Genomic DNA, 12,006 nt, shown 5'->3' on the forward strand with positions numbered 1-12,006 from the left:
AGCACGGCGCTCACAGCGTGCTCAAACACTGCCAGGTACATGAATAAATCCTCACCTGGTTTTGGTGCCGATAGCATGGGTGCCCGCGCTAGATAATCCTTCAGATCTATAAAGGTTTTGTCGCACTCTTCGTTCCACTGAAATCTAGTACACTTCTTCAGAAGTTAGTAGAATGGTCGGTAGCGACCTGGGAATTTGGAGATGAACCGATTAAGGATGGCTAGCATCTCGGTCAACACTTGCACTTCTTTTGGATTGCTCGGTGGCTTCAGTCTTTTCACAGCTTCTATTTGATCAGGGTTGACCTCTCCCGCTTAGTGATCAAATACCTCAGGAATTTCCCAGTCCCTACACCAAACGCGCACTTCTCGGCATTAAGATGTAACTTGTGCTGTCGGAGAACCTCGAAAACCCCCTGAAGGTCCTCCATGTGTCGTGCTACCTGCTCGTCAATGTACACTTCAACTGTACGCCCTATCTTGTCTCGGAACATTCTCGTCATCATTCGTTGGTACGTGGCCCCGGCATTCTTTAGTTCGAAGGGCATCACCGTGTAATGATAATTGGCCTTCGTGGAGATGAATGCTATCTTTTCCTAATCCTCGAGCGCCAGGGCAATCTGGTGATACCCTTGAAAAGCATCCAGAAAGCTCATCCTCAGGTGCCCATACGTGGCATCCACCAACTGATCAATCTTTGGCAAAGGGAAAGGGTCTTTTGGGCATGCACGGTTCAGGTCCGTGAAATCCATGCAAACCCTCCACTTGCCATTCTTCTTCTTCACCACCATGGTATTTGCCAACCAATTCAGGAAGAAAATTTCCCTTATTGCCCCAGAATCCTTCAACTTTTGGACTTCCGCTTTCATCGCCTTGGCGTGCTCCCAGGCTGATCTCCTCGACTTCTACTTCTTGAGAGGGAACGAGGGGTCAACTCTAAGTCTATGGACAATGAACTCGGGATCCACCCTAGGAACTTCATATGGACTCCATGCAAACACATCCACATTCTGTATTAGGAGTAACAACATTTCTACTTTTTCCTGTTCGTCCATGCTCTTCCCTATATGGAAGCACTTGTTGGCATCTGGAAGTACGTTTGCCTTCATCATTTCCTCAGCACAAACACCCCTCTGCTCTCCTCGATCACCCTGTAATTGCTATAACGGGACCCCCTGTGGTAGGTCCTTCTGCTGGGCATGCTCCCCTTGATCAGCTATCTCCTTCCTCCGATTAACTATGGCGACTAAACATTGTCTAGCCGTCTGCTGGCTCCCCTTTACCACATTAATACCATGTTCGGTAGGAAACTTCAATTTCACATGCAGGGTGGACGAGACGGCTCTCATTGCGTGGATCCACGGTCTTCCTAGTATCTTAGTGTACGAGGATAAAGAATCTACTACTACAATTGTTACTATCACCTCCTTGCCTTCCATATTTACGGGCAGAGAGATTTGCCCATCAAGTATTACAATCTTGCCATCAAACCTGACCAACGATGTATTGTACTTTGAAAGGTCCCCATCCTTCAATCCGAGCCCCCGGAACAGATCCAGATACATCACGTTGGCCCCGCTTCCTTGGTTGAGAGCCACCCTGTCGAGGATGATTTGTCATCGGTGCTTTGCCTTTGCTTTGCAACTAGTCATCTTCCAGCCGTTTATATTCTTCAATACGCCTCATCAGCTACCTCATATCCTCGGGAGGTTTCTTGGTCAGTGACTCCCTCAGCCTAGAATCCTCGGGCAATCCCATCCTAAAACTGCTCGCAGCAATCTTCTTGTTCCCCCCACCGATTTCGTTATAAAGCTCTCAGTACCGGCTAGCGTAACTATGAAGGATTTCCCCTACCCTCATCTTCATAGACAGCAATGCATCTACCAATTGTGGCACCCGGTTACAAGTTACAAACTGGATCCCGAACTCCTGTATCAGCTTGGCAAAATTGTGGATCGATCCTTTCTGTAGTCCATTAAACCATCTTAAAGCGGTGGGACCAAGGCTCAAGGGAAAAACCTTGCACATCAGTGCGTTATTTTGGGTATGCAGAGACATCATCTGGATATAGTAACTGACGTGCTCTACCAGGTCCGTTTTCCCGTCGTAGGAGTTAAACGGAGGGCGCGTGAATCTGTCCGGCATTGGAGCCCTTTCAATGTCTACCGAGAATGGAGACCGAGCAGCTTTACGTAGCGCGCAGCTCATCGCATCCATGGCCGCATTATGGGGCCATTGCTCTTCTAGGAAATCCGAACCTTAGTTTGCATACTCCTGCAACCGAGAACGATTTTGGTGTCGGTGGGATTCCTGCGAATGAGACCGTTCCCTTTGCCGATGATGTTCAGGAATAGGAGCATTCTCGACGGTTATGGGACCTAGATTGATTGGACCACGTCTGATGACGACCTTCCCTGGTGTTGGATCTTCTTTCTCGGTTGTCTCTGTCCCTTCTACGATGCTTGTTCTCTGCCTCCAACTCCAGGTCTCTCACTAGCTTGTGCAAGCGTTCAAGCTCTTCATCTCTTTCGAATTGCCTATGCCCCGAGGCATTCGAAATCGTGTGCTTCGTATGGTACGACCCCTCCCTGAGGCTAGATTGCTCCTCTCATTTGCGATCCTTGTCTTCACGTCTCTTTTGACTTCTTTCTCGCCATAAGGATCCTCGAGAAGATCCTACCGAACCACTTTTAGTGTCACTCCCAGAGCGTCTCCCAGACATCTACCTCCCTGGGATTGAGTCTCAGTAGAACTACAATGTTGTAGGAGATTCCCACAAACTATGCCAATTATGCACACCAAAAATGAGACTACTATCTAGGCCTCACTCAGGTTCACAACTTATTTGTTTAGTGGGTATGGATTTCCTACTATGGGTCGTTCTTGGCACAAAAACTCAATAAGATCGCTTTTCTCCTTCTATGTTACTACCTTTTTTCTTTCACCCTCTCTTTTTCTCTCGAAACTTTCCAACCCCCCGTCCCTTTCTCCCACCTCTCTTATTTATAGCACTCTGATTAGTGGGGTGTTATGATTGCTTTTACAGTTAGTGTAATGAGAGGTCTAATATCATCAATCGTAAATGGGTGGTTAGGTGGGAGTGGGATGGGGTGAAGGTGGCTTTGGAATTTGGCTCCCACTTCAGCGATCATGCCAAGCAGCGATGCTTCTGGGTATTGTCAGGCACGTTCATGATGGGATGTTCGGACGTTATTCTTCCTATATTGTCCGGTAATGGTCTCCTGAGCAAAGATTGAGTGATGAAACCTGGGCCTACACTCCGTGTGGGCTTAGGCTGGGATCCCGGGTAAAGGGGAACGGGAACCATGGGCCGCACTATTTGTGCTTGAACTCAAGGCCCAAATGTGCCTGGACATCTCGGGGCTATACACATGCGATGCACGGAAAAGTCAAACAAAAGTTGTAAATTTTCACTTATAAAAGTTACATCAATAAGAGAAAAATACAAAGACCAATAGTGATAACTCCAACACCAATACTGTTATATAGTCTTAACCTTCAGATGAATACAGTGACTTTGTTAGAGAGTGAAGAAAAATAAATGTACTAAATATTAAGTAAAGCTTGCTTTAGTCATCTGGCTTAAATAGTAGAATTATTATTAAAAAAAAAAAAAAAGTCCTTTGAACACTTTTAAGCCAATAGATAAAAGCACACAAATAAGAGAAATTTGGAAAGAATAGATTTTGAAATATCTAAATGTAAAAAAAAGAATAAGAAATACCAGTTGAACTTTGGCAATCATTTGCTGGATTGTGATGCCGTTATTATCTATCTTCTCTTTTCCTACACCCATTGCTTATTTGTCTCAATCAATTCCACCTTTTTTTTAAACGTTTAAGAAAAGCAATTTTGCATAAATTAAAAAGTTACCAATTATTCTAACTTTGTTTTAAACTTTTAACTTTACTAGAGCTGTTAGTAATCCAAATCCTGAAACCAACAATTCAAACTTTTTTTATTTAATTTTTTATAAAGAATAATACAAAGAATACAAATTGAATTTGGAAATTATCACAAAAATTCAACCATAAAACGAAATATATGAGTATTTAGTTCCCAAAGTCCTTGGTTCCATTGTTTTGTTTGGGAAGTATCAAAGAGATTAGATTATACCTCATATGTTCAGAATAGTGCATATAACTTAATTGGTGTTCTACAAGGAATTTTCTGTAATCACACTCCAACGAGAATATTAATCCATAGAAAAAGAGAGGCAAAACTTCACTCATGAAGGTATATTATTTCATTAGTTGCTGCACAAAACATGATAGTACAAGAGAAAAACATAACTATCTTATGTCAAACTTCCTAGGTAGCTTTGACGGCTTGATTATTCATACCAAGATTAATGGAAAAAAACCGGCTCTAAAGATTATATTGAAATTAATTAATGTTAGTCACGACCTATAAATTCAAGACTACTGTAAAGAAGTTATGATTTACGTCCTACTTCGGAGAAGAGAGAAAAACTCATCATAAAGTCCCCACTATGTATTATTTTGCTCGACCAATTTCCTTCTTTGTGGCTCCAATAGTGAGAAGCAAATTTCTTCAAGCATGTTTAGCTGTTTAGGGTTTCTCGCTAGAGAGAGAATAGATGCAGTATGTTTAGCCATTAAAAGAGTAAGATCGAGTTTTGATTTTGGAGAGAGAGTTTTTATTTTTAATAACAATGCTGATATGGCAAGCTCTTAGAAAGTAAATAATAATAATAATAATAATCAAAATAAAAAATAAGAATTGTGTCAGATTTGGTTATTTGAATACAGAATTTCCAATATATATTTTCATCGTCTTTAACAATCTTGTTATTGATGTTATCAGATTTTTAATTAGCATCTATTTCCAACAATAAATAAATAAATAAATAAGAAGGAAAAGAAGAAGTAGAGAGAAATGACCTACACATACCGTTATAAGCCCTTTGATAATTTGATCTGTGTAGTATTCGGGCTGTGATTTTTGCAAAGAAGCAGATGATCGATCATAGTGTTCCCCTTCTCTTCCTTACTCCTCTTCTCATCAATAAGACCTTGCAAGAATGCATCTGCCCTGTTGGCCAGTTTCATCAATCTTTTCTCCCAACGCTTGCAATCAATCCACCGCAACAAGGGCACAACCTCTTGTGGATTTGAGGGCCCTGCTGACCCTGCTTTCTCTTTCATTATCCCCTTGAATTTCCTTGCTTCTTCCTCGTCTTTCACGTCCTCCCCGTAGTATCTCTTTCCTGCCACCATTCTCATTATGATGTTAAATGTCAGCTCTGAGAACATTGATTTCAATTCTACCTTAGCAAAACCTTGGCACGAGTTTCGTGACAGCCTGCATAGCAAGTGCTTGACTTCATCTCTTTGGATGCCTAGAAACATGTTGAGACAATTTGTTGAGAAGATTTCTAAGGCACTGATGCGGCGAAGGTTACGCCAATGGTCTCTATAAGAAGTTGCTGCTGCGGTGGTGTGGTTGTAGTTAATGTGCTTGAAGGCTAGGAAGCGAGGACGATTGGCTAAAATGATGTCGTTCTTGGTAAAGCATTCTTCAACGGCAGATGAGGATGATACAATGACCACGAGTTGAGACCCAAATCGTAGAGAGAAGATGTTACCATTTTTGTGTGAAAAGTGGTACAAAGTACAATGGAGGGGTTTCTTAATGAGATGGAGATGGCCTAGAATTGGTAGAGAAGGTGGGCTTGGTGGGAGGTGTTTGTGTTTTGTTCTTGTTTGGAGCAAGAACTTGAAGCTACTGCAAGGAGGAGAAGAGAGAGGGATGAGTATAGCAACATGTCTTCCATGTTTAATTTGTTTTTTTTGATATGATGCCTAATTACTACTCCTTACTCCTATGTCCTAACTGTTCCTGAATTTTTAAATTGTTTCTATTTGTTTATCCTCTCTCACTTTTTGCCCATACTCAATGGTAGGGCCATCCATGGGTCGGGCGGGTCGGGTTTGTGCCTAACCCGCAACAGACACGCCGGAGATCGGGTAGGGAGGTGCCGGACCCGCAACCGACCCATATTAAGGTCGGGTTTTACGGGTCAGTTTCCCGTCGAGTGAGCGGTGGTTTCGGGTGAGGCCGAAACTCGCCGGAGAGGATGAAAAATGAAGAAAATCGGCAAGATCTCTCCCTGTCCAATATCAAGTGCGATCTAGCCCAATTTGGCAGAGATTTAGCCAAATCCGATGCTTTTTCCCTCAAATCGTGCCGAGAAATCGCCAAATCTAGTGTTTTAGTCGCCAAATCATGCTAGAAAACTCGTCGGAAAGCTAGAAATCACAGCTCGTCGTTCTCTCTTCGAGCGGGTCGAGTTGCACGGGTTTTGAAGGAAGGGACCCGAAATTGAACTGCCGGCATCGGGTTTTGGAGCTCGGGACTCGCGTCCAACCACCAGAACTGTTGGATCGATTTGTAGTGGGTTGGGTATGGGCGGGTTGGCCAGGTCAGCAGGTGAGATGGATAGCCCTACTCAATGGATTGGGTTTTATTAGTGCACACATTCTTTTTCTTTCTATCCGCTGATACTCAATGGACTGGGTTTTATTAGTGCACACCTTCTTTGACCAAGTTTTTCTTTTTCTTTCTAGTATAGTAGCAAGTTTGAATAATTCTAGTTCTATATAAATAAATAAAAATTTCAATTTTTACTAAAATTATTTTATATTATAGGTCATAATTGAATGTTTGTCATTTTTACTGGATACATCACTAGTATTGAAATTGTGATTATTATTTTTATGTGCTTTTAGAATATTTGGTAGTAAGTTCAGTAATATAAAGAATTCCCATAAAAAGAAGTAATGCAAAAAAAAAAAAAAGAATTAATGCATAAATCTATCCAAAAAAAAATTGATGTATAATAAAAAATAGTATTTTTGCTATGGCAATGTAAAAGTGATCTTACAATAATTACATATTATTCTAAATATTAATTAATAATTTTGAGTTTCTAGTATAGTTTTTAGTGTATAAGAGGAGTAATTCTACTATCACAAACTATTTTATAACATTTTTACAAACTATTGATGTGTCGAACTTCTTATTAGTTTTTATTTAATCTCACTATTAACATCACTTTTTTATTTACCAATAACTACTCATCACATCAGCAGTTTGTAAAAAATTTTTGTAAAAAATCTTGTGCCTCTAGCATTACTTGTATAAGAAAAAAGCCTTTTCAACATTGATTAGTATAAAGTCAATTTAATTAATTGATATTTAAATATAAAAAATGCTACTTAAGACCTCAGATTAGGATGCTTTTGTAAATGATGCTTTTGTTTTTTGTTTTTTTTTTGTTTTTTCATAAGAATCTATTTTTTTTTTTTTTTGTTTGAAAGGGAAATTCATTCAAAACTAAGCAATAAAGAAAGTATTTTTTTCGTAAGAATCAGTAAATGATTTTGGTCTGTTGGTTTTTTCGTTTCTTTTTTAATAATGAAATGATGTTTTATAAGAAAAGTAGTTGGTCTGTTCGTCAACAATATATTGTCGAATACATTTTATGTGGCCCAATTAATTGAAAAGCAAAGAATTAAACGGAGGAAATTGTGAAAAGTCAAGATCCAAGAAGGACATTTAAACTAATTTTTTGGAAGATAGCGTGGCTGCAGATAATCTCAACTAAGCATGTGTTCCAAAAGAGGGGTGGAAACTTTAGTTCATCTTTTTATAAAATGTCCTTTTTTCCTTCTCTAATTAGAGCATTCTCATCTAAAAATTTTATTATATTTTATTTTACTATTTTAAAAAATTATTTTACTAATTATATCATACTAATTTATAATATATTTAATATTTTATTTTTTATTTTTTTATGTAATACATTATAATAATATATATTAGTCTTTAAGCACGAACATACATTTTAAAAGAGATTTAAAATTAACAAAAAAGTAATTTTATTTTGTAAAAAGTTAATAAGTAAAAAACTAAAAATATAAATTTAATTCTGCGTAAAAATAAGAATTTACTAGATTTTCTATTAAAATAATACAACGAATTCCAATTCATCTCTTCCTCTCTCTTCTACCCCAACTCTCTGTTTTTCTTCCTCGGTGTCTCTTTCTTTGAACCACCACCCACCCAAAGCCATCCTCTGGCCACCGGCAACCGGCAAATAGCAGCAAGCCACCACCCAAACCCAACCAATCACTACCACCAGCCACAAAAACCAGTCACCACCACCATGCCTCACACCAACCACCAAACACTAGTCATCAAACAAACCCATTAAACCAAAAACCAACAAAACCCAATCAAAAGCCATTAAATCCCCAACAACCACCACAACCAACCACTACACCAGCCACAAAAACCATGCACCACCACCACGCCACACACCAACCACCAAAAGCCATTAAATCATAAACCAACAAACCCATTAAATTAGAAAACCAAACCACCACCTTAAGAGACCAAACCACCCATTAAATCAGAAAACCAAATCAGAAATCAACAAACCCATTAAATCACCACCTCCACCACCACCACATCAATCACAAACCCAACCACATCCACACTCATCAAACCCACCACCACTAGAGAAAAAAAAGAAAAAGAAAAGCAAACCCAACATCACCCACACACCAACAGCCAAAACCCATCACTAAGAGAGCCACAACCCATTAACCATAAAATCATCACCCATACCCACGGACTTGAGAGACCCACGACCCACACTGACTTGAAAGAGCCACAACCCATGCCATACTTGAGAGACCCATGAGCTAGAGGAGAGAGCCGGACTTGAAAGATCCACGGAGAGAAGACGGAGAGGTGTGGCTTGCAGTGGCCTGTGATGGTGCTGGGTTGCGGTGGCCTGTGACAGTGGTCCGGCCATGGTGGCTGCTTGGTGATGGTGTTACCGTCCACCATGGGTTTTGGGTTTGAAGAGGAGAGAGCAAAACAGAGATGAGGAAAGGGAGAGTTGAGAATGAAAAGGAAAGACAGAAAAGAGAGGTGAGAGAGAATAAGGGGATGTTTGGTAGAGTAATTTAAAAATTGTTGTTTGTTGTTTTTTGAAATACCTGTGGGTGAAAAAGTGTGTTGAAATGCGTAAAATACTGTTTAAAAACTAAAAAATATTGTCTGAAAATACAAACCAAACGTTCAATAAATGTGATAAAAAAAAAGATATAATAGTGCTACAGTGCCATCATACATTTACGATGGCACTGTAGCACAATGGCAAATTTTTTTTACAATTTTACACTTATATAGCAGACCGGATGATGCTCACTTTTAGTGTCAAGATGTCAAAATATGCCTACATATGGTATTTGCAGGCTCTACTGTGAATGCTCTTACTAACTTCTAAAAATAATAATAATAATAATAATAAATAAAAATAAAAAATCAGTAGAAACTAACTTGCAAGTACCAACCGAGGAAGAGAGAAAATTTATATTGTTTGCAACTATTTGTTATGGGGAAATTTATATTCTATTTATTATATAATAATAAGTAAAATTGAGAGAAAATTTAATTAAATTTCAAATTGGAATTCAATTAGAGTCTAATTTTGCGCCACGTGTCCCATTTAATCTAAGTTTTTAAACGTTTGTGCCAAGTGAGTTAATTCAATGTCAAAATTGGATTTCAATTAGAGATTAATTTCGCGACATATATCTCATCTAATCTAAGTTTTTCAATTTTTATACCAATGAGTTAATTTAGTGTAAAAAACAAGTAGTCCAATATAAATAAACCATAAAAAAATAAATTAAAAAAAACATAATTTTTGAATGATTTATATTTATGAGTTTTTTTTGTAGAACTAAAAACAATTTAAGTTTATAAGTCATCTATATATATATATATATGAGTAAAGCTAAGAGAAAATCCAATTAGAGTTTAAATTAGAATTCAATTAAAGTCTAATTTTGCGCCACATGTCTCATCTAATAAAAAATTTTAATTTTTGAACCAAGTTAGTTGGTTCAATGTAAAAATTGTATTTCAATTAGAGTTTAATTTTACAGCACGTATTTCATCTAATCGAAAATTTTTAATTTTTGTGTCAAATGAGTTAATTTAGAGTAAAAAAACGAGTCTAATATATACAAACAGAAAGGTTAGGAAAGGCGGTCCGAGGAGGAGTATCACCTCGGATGAGCAAAACATAGATTAAAGGTATATCCTATAGATCATAGTGGCCTTCCAGGAGGTTCTACTGATAGGGACGTGTATTATAAATGTACAAGAGGGATGAAGGCTCAGAGGTATCTAGGGAAAAATTGCTGACACTGCATTGAATGCTCTGCAGCTAGCTTTCTAGCTGCATTTACATGGAAATGACTCCTAAACAGTATTACCCTGGCTATCCCAACTCATAGAGGACCAGAAAGGGTGTCCGATGGAACAAGCACTCAAGTAATGGCTTGAATGATCAACAAATGGATGGTTAGGATCATTGAAAATGGGATATATAATGTAAAAGATCCTAGGAGAAAGGGGGATTGAGAAATTAAGAAGAGAAACATTGTAGCAATCAGGAATCAAACTTGTAATCGAGCTTTAAAAGCAATTTATAGGAACCAGTCTCCTCGGACATTGCTGAGGATATTTTTCCTTGGTGAAAATTTGTTATATTTCTTTCTTTGTAATCAAGATCTGTTTACTTGTTTCTTAATTCATTAAAGCGCAATTTTTTAACCCATTCTCTACAAATTTATTGTTTTGGGCTTTTTAGGCCTAAGTCCATATACCTTTTGGGTTAGGAGTTCAAATCTGGTCATTACAATTGACACCGTTTGTAGGGAGATTACTTGGGTGATAGTGAGTGTAGCGTTCAACCATGGTAGGTTCAAGTCCACACCAGGTCGAATCCATAGGATCCTAACGTGAAAATCCTTTTGTCAACCTCAAGCGAAGAAGGGATCGGGAGGGGAGTGTGCATACTACCCAGACCTGTAGGAGTCAGTCCCGGGGTAAGAGCCATCTCTCTCGTGTGGAAAATACCAGAGCCCTACAGCTAGAGGTCGACCATCTAAAGAGAAAGTTTCACTGTGCACAGTGAGAGCGAGCCCCCTCCAACTCCGACGTTTCCTCCAATGATGGAGAGGATGCTAGTTATAGATGAAAGTTAAGACCCCACCCAGTGAGTCTTTCTCCTACAATGAGGAGCACCATCACAAACATAGGTATAAGAGCTTGCCTCACAAAGGCCTAGGAAATGATGCTATGAGCAAGGCGTTAACCAGATTTCCAGGTCGCCCTTCACGGGCAGGATTGAAGGGGCAAGACTTCATCGGCGATTCAATCAGCCAACGTTCACCATCTACAATGGTTGAACAAATCCTGTGGAGCATGTGAGCCATTTAAACCAGAGAATGGCTGTCCATTACAAGGACGAAGCCTTGATGTGCAAGGTATTCCCCTCCAGTTTAGGACCCGTGGCAATGAGATGATTCAATGGCTTAAAGGTGAGTTCCATAAATTCCTTCAAGAAGCTCACCCAGGCATTTGACTCTCGTTTTATCACTTGTAGCAGAGTTTCTCGACCCTTAGACTCCCTACTGTCCTTATCCATGCGAGAAGGGGAGATCCTGAAAACATACTAGGACAGATACTGGAAGATGTACAATAAGATAGATGGTGACTTTGATGATGTTGTCATCAGTACTTTCAATGTCAGACTCCCAACCGAGCACGGTTTAAAGAAGTCTTTGACAGGAAAACTTGTCACTAGCATGTGCCAACTCATAGACCGGATTGACAAGTATAAAAGGGTTGAGGAAGACCAGTAGTAGGGGAAAGGTAAGGCTAAGGTTATCCCTCAAGAGAGGATGGATTTCAGATCGGACCGATACAATAACAATCAACCTCAGAGGGACTTTGCTGAGCAGCCAGGGTCCGCCAGCACTCAGGCGGTTAACGCAGTATTCCAGGAACCAATGCATCAAGTTTTGGAGAAGATTAAGAATGAAACATTCTTCAAATGGCCAAATAAGATGGCAGGAAACCCTATGAGAAGTAATTA

General features: G+C 39.3%; 1 pseudogene; it reads right to left on the bottom strand.

Annotated features, from left to right (window-relative positions):
• Positions 1 to 904: 904 nt before the first annotated feature.
• Positions 905 to 11,556, bottom strand: LOC112034319 (cytochrome P450 81E8-like; annotated as a pseudogene).
• Between the last annotated feature and the right edge of the window lie 450 nt (positions 11,557 to 12,006).

This window comes from Quercus suber, unplaced genomic scaffold (assembly GCF_002906115.3).
Source record: "Quercus suber isolate HL8 unplaced genomic scaffold, Cork oak 2.0 scaffold_477, whole genome shotgun sequence".
NCBI lineage: Eukaryota > Viridiplantae > Streptophyta > Magnoliopsida > Fagales > Fagaceae > Quercus > Quercus suber.